General features: G+C 45.3%; 1 long non-coding RNA gene across 1 annotated transcript in view; it reads right to left on the bottom strand.

Annotated features, from left to right (window-relative positions):
- Positions 1–2,233: 2,233 nt before the first annotated feature.
- The window catches only part of LOC105455936, a 90,850-nt gene continuing 79,879 nt past the window's right edge, over positions 2,234–13,204 (bottom strand). Inside the window, exon 3 of the long non-coding RNA XR_975189.1 lies at positions 2,234–2,780. This is a non-coding gene — a long non-coding RNA (uncharacterized LOC105455936). The remainder of the gene's footprint in view (positions 2,781–13,204) is intronic.

Here is a 13,204-nt window from a genome sequence, read left to right as displayed (position 1 = left end):
CCGGGTCCTGCGTGGCCGATATCGACGTTGATAGCATTAACCGCTCTGTTTTTCGTCCGAATCGCACCACGAATTTTAATTATATCCCCTTCGTCCGTCGATCGCTCGTATTAGTGTCTCCGATTAATCCCGTCGCGATAATCTATATACGCATTATGAATAACCGTATACGCACGGCAGGACGGTATTATGGGCAGAACGTTTGGATATCTCTTCGGATACTTTGTCAGAGGATCTCTGCGCGTATAAATAAAGATGAGTATACTTAAAATATCCTCGCCGTTATCTCCAAAAGGTACATACATGTACGACTGAAAAAATAACACGGTTGCCTTCTGCGCCAAACGTAATTACATCAAATTTTGCAATTTAAATCTCATTCTATAAATAGTTTCTAAAAATTTCACGCAAAACGTGAAATATATTTGCATTTATAAATTTTGTTTTAATGATATGTACCAAATATTGCTCATATATACCTATATGTATATATTATTTTTACATTGTCGAAAGTAAATCTGTAATTTTTAATTTGATATGTTTTGACATACGTGACTGCTTAATCTAACAAAGAACAAAACATTTTATTTTCCCATAAAAGATTTAACTTGCGCAAATGTGACGGTATATTGCGTGCGTTGGCGAATCCTCGCGTGATCAGCTTCGCGCGGATATTAAAAGCGGCATCACGATGCGAAACAAAGGTCCACTTCGGTCTTCCGGGGCTCTTCATACTCTCGCGCACGTGCTATATAATTTCGGAGAGTTGTCAAGAACGTCACTTCAATCGACGGACGTTCCGATCGTTACGCTCTTTCTCGATCGGCTCTTGATCGCTCTTTATCGACTGTAACGAGGTAGACGTGCAAGTGATGCGCTATACCCGGGCTTAGCAAGGAAATTAACGTGACGTGAACGTGCCGGTGACAACCGGTAATTTTTTTGCCGATGCTCGCACCACCATTTAATTGATTTTAAAATAAATCGTAATTATGACAGACGCGCGCGCGCGCGCGAGAGAGAGAGAGAGAGAGAGAAAGAGGCTGCGAATCTCGGCCAAATGTACGTTTCTTTTACAGCCGAAGCCGTCGCGCTGTGAAACCACCACCTCTTGGCGCGGCTAACTGTAAATAATCACACGTCGCCGCGTAGAATCTCCGTTTTATATAGTTAGCGCACGGTTCGTCGTAATTCAATGACATAATTTTTAATCAAGACGCAGCTGAGAGAAGAGCTACCTCGAAGAGAGCACCTTCCGGTACGTGAAACCGGTAACCATCGGGTTACCGGTCTTGTATTTATATAAAGTATAAACCCAACATAGAGAGAGAGGGGGAAGGAGAGGGAGAGGGAGGGAGGGAGGGGAGAGAGAGAGAGAGAGAGGAAGAAAGAAGAAAGAGAGAGGTACGAGACCACGGAACCAGCAGGTTCTCCGAGTACCTACAATGGTGTTGCGTATCCGTGCGCGGACGGCTCTATTCAGCTCCAAACAATGTAATCACAACTCAGCGTTTTCCGCGACGTCCGCGACGCTCCCTTATCGATCGGCGAAATCGACCGTCGATCAACGCATCCTCGTTTGAACTCAACGTCTCAAGGTGAAACCCGGCGTTAATTAATTAAAGGCCTGTCCGCCGTTTCGTTGCGGATCCCAGTGACTACGATCGACTCAGGCGTAAGAATTGCGATTATTATTCTGACAAGAATATGGTCCGACATTACGCTGCATCCTCTACTGTTATGTATTTCTGCGCGACTCGATTGGGGAATTTTCGTCATAACTGGCGTAATTTTAAATATGCTGCAATTGTATCTTCGAAATTACACTTACATTTCGAAGCAAATTTATCGTTTGCGAAAGTAGCTTTTTTTTAATAAAGTAAATCTAAATAAAGTAAACTCTTAACGAAAGTACTATATTATTAACGTTATCCTAAAATACTTTTATATTCTTTCTATCATTCAAAATTAAATTTATCAAAATCAAAACGCACATTGTTGTCTTCTGAAATCGGAATAATAGTTTCACAATTATTTGAAAGCAAATGTAATTTGAAATCCGCTGCAGAAAGTTCCTTGCCAATCGTCATCGTTTCATAAAAGTTTTATAAAAATCCTTTTGTAATCGAATGCCGCACGCGCGATCGCAAGGGATTATTAATCGGCGAACTCGTTCACGCGATTTTGGAATGAAGTTAGGGCTGATTTTACAAAGGGCCGTTGCACGCACTCTGTTCCGCCTTGCCCGTGTATGATCCCGCCCGAACGGCGAGACGAGGAAGGGAATGAAGAACGGCGAATTTATGCTTTCGTGTTTGTGAATAACTCCGGCACGCAACGCAATGCAGCACAACGCGTATTTATATATGCACTCTCTCGGCCTCCTTCGAATTTGAATTACCGGCGAGTCAGGTGAGCCGGGCGATCGTTAATCGAGCAGGTAGTAGGAGGAGCGCGTGAGCCTGGGAGTTGGTTGACCGTAGATTAGTCTATCTGACAGGAGGACCCGACGTACACACAGGAGGCATACCGAATACGCCTAATCGCAGCTGGCATCGTCAATACCGCGGGAGACGCGCGCGAGATACCAGCGGAGCTCGATTTGATCAAGAAATTAAGGCTCACTAATTACATGCCTGTCAGAGCGCAATCTAGCAGCGACAAAGTCAAACGAGTTAACTTAATCCTAAACGCAATAAGTTTCTACTTACGGACATCTGCTCTCAGAACGTATTTCTTCAGAAATTCCGTCAAATGGGTGGGGGATGCACATCGTTGCCCTAAAAAAAGTAGAAAATATATTATAATGTAACACATACATTATAAATACTATTAATAAAACTTTAAAATTGTACTGGACGCATTTAATATCTAAGATTTTTAAGGATTTTTGGTTTTGCTTTAAAAAATTTATTTTGACAAAAATTAAATGCAGAAAAATTTATTTATCCTGACACACACACACACACACACACACACACACACACACACACATCTGATCTGTACAAATTCCTAATCTTATGATACTCACGAACGATCTAATACTTATCGTGTTTAAACATATACACAAATCCAGTGTGAAAAAGAAAATTTACGATCAGCCACCTTCGATGACCACGATGTAGCCTTTTTCCCGATCGGCGAGTGGCGTGATCGAAATCAATTACTCATTAATCGCCCTCGTCCGCCGGACCGACCTCCGCACTCGTAATTAACAGTGATTAATTAGACTCGATGCTCGATCGATATATTTTATCGCGTATATGAAATTCGCGCCGCGGGTTTTCCGCAGGATGCCAACCGAAACCGAAAGAAAGGTGAAGAGAAGGGGGAACTCTGAGCGCGAAGATGCGAGGGGAGGATTTGAGTAATCATTGATCGTCATGCGATCGTGCTTTTGAATTATCCTCTCTTCTTGCCTGTACCCATAAAAATCACGATAATACCAGCTTCTAACAAAATTTGCACAAAAGTCTCGAATGAATACTATATGTAAGTACTTTAACTTGCGTACATATTAGACTACATTTGTTAAACGAAAAGGCGCTCAGTACCATGCGTCAACGTCGTTCGAGCAATTAAAGCGAGGGAGCAACGAAAAAGAAAAAGTGGTCGAGAGCCCTGCCCTGATTTATCGCTGTGAGCGGTGTAATGAGACGTCCGAGGTCCGAAGGGGCGACAATTTAGCCGCTGATAATCTGAACAATGTTCTACATTCGTATTACGACTGCCGTAAATTAACCGTATCTTAATGACACCGCGAGGAGCCTCAGCCTCGAGGACTCAGCCGCCCACGCGAATCGCCCGCGACATCTCCGATCGCCGCGCGATCTCGGCAGCTCGTTCGCTTGCGCGGTACGGAAACCGGAATGCCAGGTGCGAAAGGGGGCCCTGGCGAGGATCCGTCCTCGTCCTCGGGAGCGGCACGCAAATTGTCCGGCCGAGTGGTTTTTACGCGTCGGATAGATCGGCCGATCGCAAGGGCGTGAGCCGCCCCGAGTGATCTACGGGTGATCGCGAGTCGACACGCAACAAGACGTACGGCCCTTCGGAGGAGCGCCTATATAGAAAAAACAATTAGCCGATCTCGGCGTCGAACGAGGGCATAAATTAGCGATCGGCAGACCCGTCAGAAGCCGGCAATAAGAGCGAGTATGCCGGACGGCGTGTTAAGCCGCCGAATGCACTTGGATTTAATCGAGATCGAATGTCATCGTGATCGGCGGAACGGATCTCGCGCCTTAATTGCGTCAAATCACCGGTATTAGGGCAGTAACAATGGCGCGGGCGCGCGATGATATTTCCGAAGGCTATAGAAACCGCGGGTGGCGTCGAGAATGCGGGCCACGGCATGGTGGGTTGGTGCGGCAGGAATTCTCGGGGCGGGCGACGGACAAGAAGATTTCAGATCGCGTGTGGGCACATTGCATTGTTCGTAATGTAGCGCGATTTAATGTTTGCCTTTTACTCATCGACTATAATATAACGTATCTCGCCCACGAGTCGCAAAGAGGATCCGCGCGAATCGTGCACGGAAATCGTGAAAGGTCCGATTCGCATGATAGTGATATTTAGCTGTGTTTCATTGCGGAGATCGTGTAGGCGCTACCTATCGGTAAAACCTATCGGATTCAATCGGATTACTATACCTAAAATCTTACGCGTATAGCGATTTCATTAAAACCTTCCACCTGACGTTTTCAAGTCGTGTCGAATCTCGCGAAACAATCCGCGTAAATAAAATGTTCTTCTATTTGTTGAAAAAAAAAACAGTGTTTTGTCGCAAGCAAGGCGGGCTTTAAAAATAGCAATAAAAATCGGTTTATCACGATTTCGCTTCACGCCCGTTAATCGTTCGGAATCGACGAATAATCCGCGCAAGCCGGAATCCATAAAGTCGATAATTAGTAGCGACATAAACGATGAGTTCTGCGAGAGTTACGGGCGCATTTGCAATAACTTATAATTTCACGCACGCTTAGCCGCGTAGTTAGTTATCGCCGTTGCCGTTGCGTTCTATTCATTCCAAAACGCTTTCATCGCGCGTCACGAGGCCGCACACGTTCACTGCCATATCGAAGAGTATCGCAATTAAGTGAGTCTTCTTTCTCCATTCTCTCCGCACGCCGCGCAAACACGCTATACGTACGATACTCCTCTGACAAAAATATCCGGCGCGCTCGCCGGGATTCCGCGGCGAATAGAATTACCCGGGTCCAGGCACTTCGTGAACTTCTGACCCAGAATCCCGCACGGCGATGGATATATTGAAATCATCCTGAATGCAGTAAGCCCGATTTTCCCGAAAGTCTCGAATCGAATTACTATTTAACCAGAATTAGAATAAGTATAATACTGAAGTACGTGCATGTATGTGTGGGCTCTCTATAAAATATTCAGTATATTTTATAGCCGGTAGAGGTATATCAGAAATTATAATAATAGAGACAAAAAAATCTTAATTAGTAATATTTTACGAGTATCTTGGACGTTACAATAGACATGAATATGTTATACGCGTATATAACGATGATTGAAAATATTTTCCGGATATCCCGTGTTCCCTTTACCTCTCACGTGGGATTTCTTAGAAATATTGCAATATCCCAGCGAGAGATAGTCTCTCGACGTGGTCTCGCAGATTTCCCTTCGCTTCGTCTCGGATTGCAGAATCCGGTATATAAATCGACAAGTCGGTAAACACGGTTGACGGAGATTGGCGTGACCCGCCATTAGGCGGAGTAATCAACAAGTCGATAACGCACGGTACCGGTGTTATATGTTATACGCGACGATTGCACAATGGCGGGGGCGATTTGCGAACGCGGCCGGATCGAGAAAATCGCCGGCGGTCGTGCCGCCGAGACGCTTAAATCACGCAACACCCACATACGTCTCACTCTCTCTCACGCTATGCACGTGCGAAGTGGAAACGCGCGACGAAACGCAACGCGCCCCTCTCGCCTCTGATTTGAATGAGCGAGAGGCGAGGCCGGCACGACGATGTGTTTTGCCACGTCGCTACAATAGATCCGGAGAACAATGCGCCGGACGACAATGCGTATATTATCGGCAGCGTCGATAATTAGTTTCTCCATTTGGTCGAGAGGCGCGCGAAAAATTAATCGATCCGCTCGGCGCGACAGTACAATCGGCCGAATTAATTATACCGGTGTGGCATTTACTTAATGAAGCGTCATTGAAATTTTACAACGCGCGCGAACTATATTGCTAATGCAATCGGAAGAATAATTTTGCTTAAAAGAATTTATGATATCCGGGAGACACGACGATAAATTTCGATAAAATTTATTGATCGAATCAATTATTGATTCGCGATGACCACCGATTCTAAAGCAGCCTGTCAGCGAGATTTTTCAGCATATCTAAGGCTATTTCGAGATATCTAACGTTGGAATTTGAAAAGTGCATCGGTTTAGTGAACAGCTAAGGTTTAAGACCAAGTGAGTAGCAGTATTGCATTTGTTAGCATATTTGCTGCGGCCACCTCGCAATCCTCGCATCATGAAAGACGCCGAAGCGCGGAATCATCTCCTCCGCGGAACGTCGTCACGGTGCATACAACCGTGCATCCGCGCTTCCAGATTTCCGTGGCATCGAGCGCGCGTGTAGCACTGCCGCGCCGCCGGCGGCATCGGGGCGTTAAAGCGCCGTAAAACGCGTCTGGTCGCGCTATCACGCGACGAAATACGGAGAAAAACGGGAGAGGAGGAAAAAGGGAGACGAAGGAGGCAGCGAAGAAGGAGATGTAGAGGCGGCCGCAGATAACGCCGCTGCGATAAAGTCGAACGCTAAGCCGTGTGCGCGCGCGCTTTGTTTCTTCTCGGTTGGCGACTAATGACAGGATATTATACGCAAGAAAATGATCCCGCGGCGGTAAGTCGCACGGTGACGAGGAAACGATAGAGAAAGAAAAGGTGGGAGAGAGACCCTTTAATTTAATGTCCGCGAGCGAGCGATATCCTCTGTTTTGTGCAAGCGGGAGAGCACACCGTCATCTTCATTAAAGGATCTAGGAAAATGATTTCGCATGTGGGGTATAGAAAGACTCGGGCTGCGTCCGCGAGAAGAAGAGAGGACGGAGTAGAAGAGAGGGGAGGAGAGGAAGGCGGATCAAGATCGCCTCCGCATGCCGCCTAAGTGCTCTCGTAAAACGACTCTAGCATTTCATCTGTTCTTATTTAGCGGCAGATTACGCGTGCTTCGCCAGAGCGCGAATTAAATACAATAAATATCAAGAGCTCCCCCTGCTCTCCATCTCTCTCTGTCTCTCTTTCTTGCTTTTTTCGATTCTCTCTTAATCGCGCTCGTTGATTAAGCGACAAATTATCGTCCGATAAGACTTTGTGCGGCGCGGCTCTGCCTCGCGCCGTTTTCTCCAAACGAATCGACCGAACGCTCGTAAACCGCTTCGAAGGCAGGATGCAATGCACAAAGTATGCGATGCCAGCGATCTCGCGAGCTTGCGTCCGGTTTATCAATATTTTTGTCCCGCGTTTACGGCCCGCGTTCGCTCGGCCGAGGGAGCGTTTTGTGAGGCGCCGCGAGCCCACTCTTTTCCCTGTCTTTCACCCGGCCGCGTGTAACGATGTAATAGTTCGGAGAAACTGCCGCAGTAAAAACCGTAATGAGGATGCGCGTAAACGTTCGCACCCTGAAGTTAGTCGGCCCATTTGACGTAGTCGCGATTTACTCCTCGACGAAACGGGCAGATAATATTCGTGCGCGCAATTATATCGGCGCGCGCGTGAACTCGTCCGCTCGGCCGACGCCCATTTTTCGAACGTGGCGCTTTTAAGCTCGACATGCACATATAACGACGTATGGAGCACGCGAATCGTCTAAATCTCTTAGGAATAATGTCTGTATTTTGACGCTTAAATTGCGAATATTCGTTATTTAAATATAATTTAAGTAATATTTGCGAGATCGATCGGCGAGAGCTCTTCGCAAAATGGCAGCAACAAATATAAAAATGAAGAGGAACATGAATATATATAGTTGTACACATTATTATATATTACCACCGAAACTATCACCGTCGTTATTATGATTGCTAGGTACAAGATACTGTGACATTGCAAGGACGGTACATTTGGTCTTCGAAATGTACCACCCACGGTCCCACGTCATTGAACGCGGCTCCCGAGGCGATGCACATTAATTAATATGTTTGGCATTGTGTGGTCGCTCGTCGAGATTCTATCTCGCGCCGCAGGTTCCCGCCCGCTCCTCGATGTTTCGCGATCACCGCCTCGCGAGCGTACGATGTGACGAGATTGCGCGGCGATACCGCGCCGGAGGAAGCCCTTTGTCCTCGCGTATCTCGCAGTGTCCCCTTTGACGAGACTAGATCCCGAGATTAATGAGAGCCAAGCCCCCTTAAGCTCGTACTGTTCTAACTGTAAGGAGGTCCGCTGGACTCTTACGGTGCGATCCCTCCCGCTTTCCCCTCCCTCATTCCTCTCCATGATTTGTAGAGATTTCGCGTCGTGCGAACGCAGTTGAATCACTTTGACGTTCCGCCCTCTCTGCGCGCGTTTTGTATTCCGGTCTGCTAAATCGGTAGTTCAGCGAGGCGCAGAACGCCTCGAGACTTATACGCAGAAGCAGTTGACCTCAGTGGAATCTATTTTTTCTAACTTTTAAGATTTTTCTTCTCTTTCGCTCACGAATATCCAAGCCTTGCTAGAAATTTTTTTTCGCAAACGAGATAAAAATTATTTCTTAATATTTAACTCTTTGTTTGTTTTTCTTTACGTGTGATAAACGTTTTTTTAATATACAAATACCTTCAAAATCTTGAAATATTCAAACATCATTAAATTATGATTACGTCACATCACGCGTAGTATTGCGGTGCGTGGACCAAAGGGAGCTTCAATCTCCCAAGGATGTCAAGTGAACATCCGACGTATTAGGACGATGACGTCGCGATCGACGCAGCATTTCCGACGTCTTTCCGCGTCGCGCCAACGGAATTGCGTATTCCGGCCCGGTCCGCCGTCACGGTTGGGGTCAGGAATGCCGTGGTGGATCGTGGCGGAGAAAGCATACCGCGGGTGTACCGCGCGGTAAGTTGTGGCCAGCAGGGTCGTGGGTCGTCGCCAGGCCGTCCGGCATCATGAGAACAGACTTAGACCCAAGGCATCGAGGCTTCCCCTCTCAGAGGGGGAGATAGGAGAGCCGCGGGCCTCTTACACGCGGCAACTAGCTGATGACCATCGTCCACCTGACTCCGCGAGATTTATCGCGCTCACGATGTAGGTAGATATAAGGTGTATATACCTACCTATACGTATTGCGATACTACACAAACATCACGGACCCCGCGCGATAGACCCTCCGCGCGCGCGGCCTAGGCACCGGGGAGGGGGGGAGGGAACCCCGCTTTGCGTGAATAATTAAACTCTTATCTTCTCCTTCACCGAATGTTATTAGAATTTCCTTCTTCTTTCCCGGCCGCAACGTCGATGCCCTATGAACTCGGACGATGTTTCAACGGTTGATACGAATAACGGCTGACGTAACAATCGGACAAGATGAAAGATGGTCACGGTAATTTCGTAAACATTCATCCCACGGTTTTGCGCGCGCGCAGTCGGATGAAGTCTCTCTCGCTCGTGAAGAAAACTTAATTCGCGTACGGTGAAACGTATATACGATTCGCTTTCATCTGCGCCGGGGAAACTTGCTACAAGCGTTCGAGCTTTATTATACGGGGCTCTTATTAAGTCGCTATCATGACGAACAATGTCCGACTGGCGCTAATATTAATATAACGATTGCGAGGCGACGTTGGTGGACAAGTCGAGTTATCGTTCTTGCGTTCCATATTCGAGCGACAATGATCGATGACTCACGGTGCCTAGCTCTTCGCGCGCTATCGACGTAACGACTATATATCACCCCCTCTCTTCTCTCCCTCCCTCAGCAGGATGCTAAGACGATTTTACGTAATCCGCGCAAGTTTGATGACCCGAATGCGACGAGGAACGTTGGCTGTTTCGTTCAAACACTCGGCCGTTGCAATCGATTTGTACCGAGGGGTCAACCACTACTTAAAAAAATGTACAGTGATTGCTAATTATGGCAATACAACACACTTTATTGCTATAATTGCTTTCGTATTATCAGCAATATTGCCTCATGTACTGCCACCTATTGCACAATATTGCCAAGTATTGCTAATGTATTCCTATTGTTATATTACTATGTATTGATAGCGTATCGCTAGTATTCTACTGCCACAATACTTAGCAATATATTCCTAAAGAAATGTACACTGATTGCCATAGTGATTGACCCCTCGATTTATGTACATTCGTCAACGAAACCTCGCTGCCGCCGCCACGGTGCCGTTTCTCTTGATCGCCATGTGACAAACTCTGATAGAAAATCTGCCGACGGCACGAAATAATTTATAAACGGAGATCCCCACCGCGGCGTGCGTGTGGTATATACTTCGCTGGCGCAATAATGCAGCTGCGGTATGCACCACGCTCCTTGGTGCGGCATGGTGTACGGCGCGGATTCACGTAGTCGCATGTGTAGGCATCCTGATATACATAAACACGGGTTCTCGTGCACGCGACGCGTCATCGGGTGTGGGAGGAGATTTACAACGTATAAAATTAGACGACTCAATGGACACTTCTAATGCGTGCCCGAGAGGGATGGTCCGCCGTTCCTCTCCTCGTCGTCGTTCACGCTCGAATGACTTCGCGTGCGCGAAGAATCTCTCCTCACGCTATGTGAGCGGATTAAAAGTCGCGTTTCCGGTGGAACGCGTGGTTCGTACTCGGTCATCAAACGTCCAATATATTGTGAACGATATAGCATTGAGCTTCATTGACAAATAATATATTTGAGACATTGGTTTATAATTTAAATCAAAAATAGATATTGCAACGAGAACATTACTACCTTGACTTGCACATCTTCAATCAAGTATTTGTTTTAAAAGAAAATCTTAAATTTATGATACAAAATCATCCTGCTGTATTACTCTTATTCTATATAGGTACCACAGATAGCTGTCATCTGTGCAAAGTATAGACTTTTAGCAACGCCGCGGTCATGTATCCACAAAATTTGATCTACCAAAAATTGCTAATCGATCAAAATCGCGTCTCCGAATCGTGTAATCTTAGCACGTTTTTATACGCACCCCGGCAGGATAATTCTGGTTTGTATATAATTTGTAGGCCGTGTAGATCCGAGAAGCGGTACGAACTCGTTCGACATAAATACGCCGGCGGCTATTAGGTATAATGAGTTCATGAGTTATAGTGTTTAACCGCCATTAGTTTTTATAAATAGTCGTGACGTCGATATACGCGAGACTTTTCTTTCCGGTCGAAACGTTCTCCACACCTGTACGATATTGCAACAGGGGATAATAGTAGGTTTAGAAAATTCGCAATATGTCGCTGAATATAAGTTATTAGTGCCTAGCATCCTGTTGGAAAATCCTCTTTTCTTCTTTACAAATTGATTCAATATTCGATTTATGTAAATTGAACGTCACATAAATTTATAAGCGGTCAACATTACAAAAAATCTCTGCCAAACTCTTAGTGGTTAATAGTTGTCTATTAAATAAGAGACATCTTTTAAGCAATAGACTGATTAAATGATAAATCTTAAACAATATTGTTGTAATAACACTATTTATTTAAACGACAGACAACGAAAGTCTCAGAAATAACACTAAAAAATGATGAGCTTTACTGTAAAACATTTTGATATTCTAGCAATAGTTTTAATTCCCAACAAAATTATTTTCAGATCTGTATCCGGCAAAATTTTTAGATCTTCCAACAAAATCGGTCTTTTCCGTGTAAGAATAATTATGATATTGATGCAAGAGAAGATCCCGCAGAATTTCAAGCCGCGCATGTCTGCACACTGCAGTCACGATGATTTAGTGCAGTTTACGAAACGTAATCCCCGCATGTTTCAACGCAACATGCGTGACTGTCGTGCCCGCGAAGGACGAGCGGCTCCGCCGAGATAGAAGACGCACGATTGTCGCTCAGCGAGACGGCAGGCCGCATTATTTAAGACGCCACCCGTTGTACGTCTTGGCGCATCGCGAGTAGCGATACCGTGGTGTTTTCAACCCACGACGACGAGTTATATTACATTTTCTTAGAGCCGACCGTATACTGTCGCCTACTACGAGAGCTCGGAAGCTCCCTCCGCAAAGGTCCGCGCGGCATTCGTCAAGCGAAAGTTTAAGTCACGCCATGTGCGCCCGTAATTCTTGATTATGACGCATAAAATACATTGTGTGAAATAACGGATGCGAAATCGTAGCGACGCATGACACGTTAGACACGCCTTCGTGTAACATGTGATATCTTGTTTAACCTGGAACGCACGACTAGGATAATACCCATCGGTAAATGATCTCTCGGGTATGTTTGCTTAAATAATTAAAGTTTCTAACAAAGAGAGAAAATATTCCTTCTAAATAGTTTCCTTATAGAATTATAAATTATTATTAATTAAATTTTTAGTCCAATAAGTACTTATTAAAAATTTATAACATAATTACACTATACAAAAAAATAATACACTTGTATTATACATAATATACTTTGTACAATCTTATATTGTCATCAATCAATTATTCAAAGTGTCATTGCAAATGTATGAGAGCAAAATATTCAAAGATTTATTGTCTATGACAAGTTATTTTCATACATCGAAAGTAATTCTTGTTTCTTTTCCTTATACACACAAAGATTAGGTGATCTGGTTTTTCTCATTTACCTCTGGGTGGCAGCAGCATAAGAACGACTGCGACGGCTGTCGATTGCACTTGAAGTATAATACCCTGCGCGATTAAGAAACGCGCCGGGTTAATCGGCAATTTCCCTCTTTCTGCTTTCGAATTACGTGCGTGATTGCACGCTGCTGCTACCACCGGTGCAGAAACAGATGTATCCTGTAATAACCCGGAGAGACACGAACGGTGTGCTCGCGTTTTCTCGCGAATGAGAAAGCAATAGGTAAGATGCATTTGTGATTCACGGTCACCCTTTTGCCAATCAAGCAAAGTTCCGACGAATTAAAGAGTATCCCGCTAAAAATAACCCGTAGGGTACTTTTGTGCGTAAAATCGCGGACGACATCAAAAGCACTTACTGAAGACGTGACAGCTTTAAAGAATAAT

Source organism: Wasmannia auropunctata, unplaced genomic scaffold (genome assembly GCF_000956235.1).
Source record: "Wasmannia auropunctata unplaced genomic scaffold, wasmannia.A_1.0 LD336106.1, whole genome shotgun sequence".
NCBI lineage: Eukaryota > Metazoa > Arthropoda > Insecta > Hymenoptera > Formicidae > Wasmannia > Wasmannia auropunctata.
This window is presented reverse-complemented; position numbering and strand designations above follow the sequence as displayed.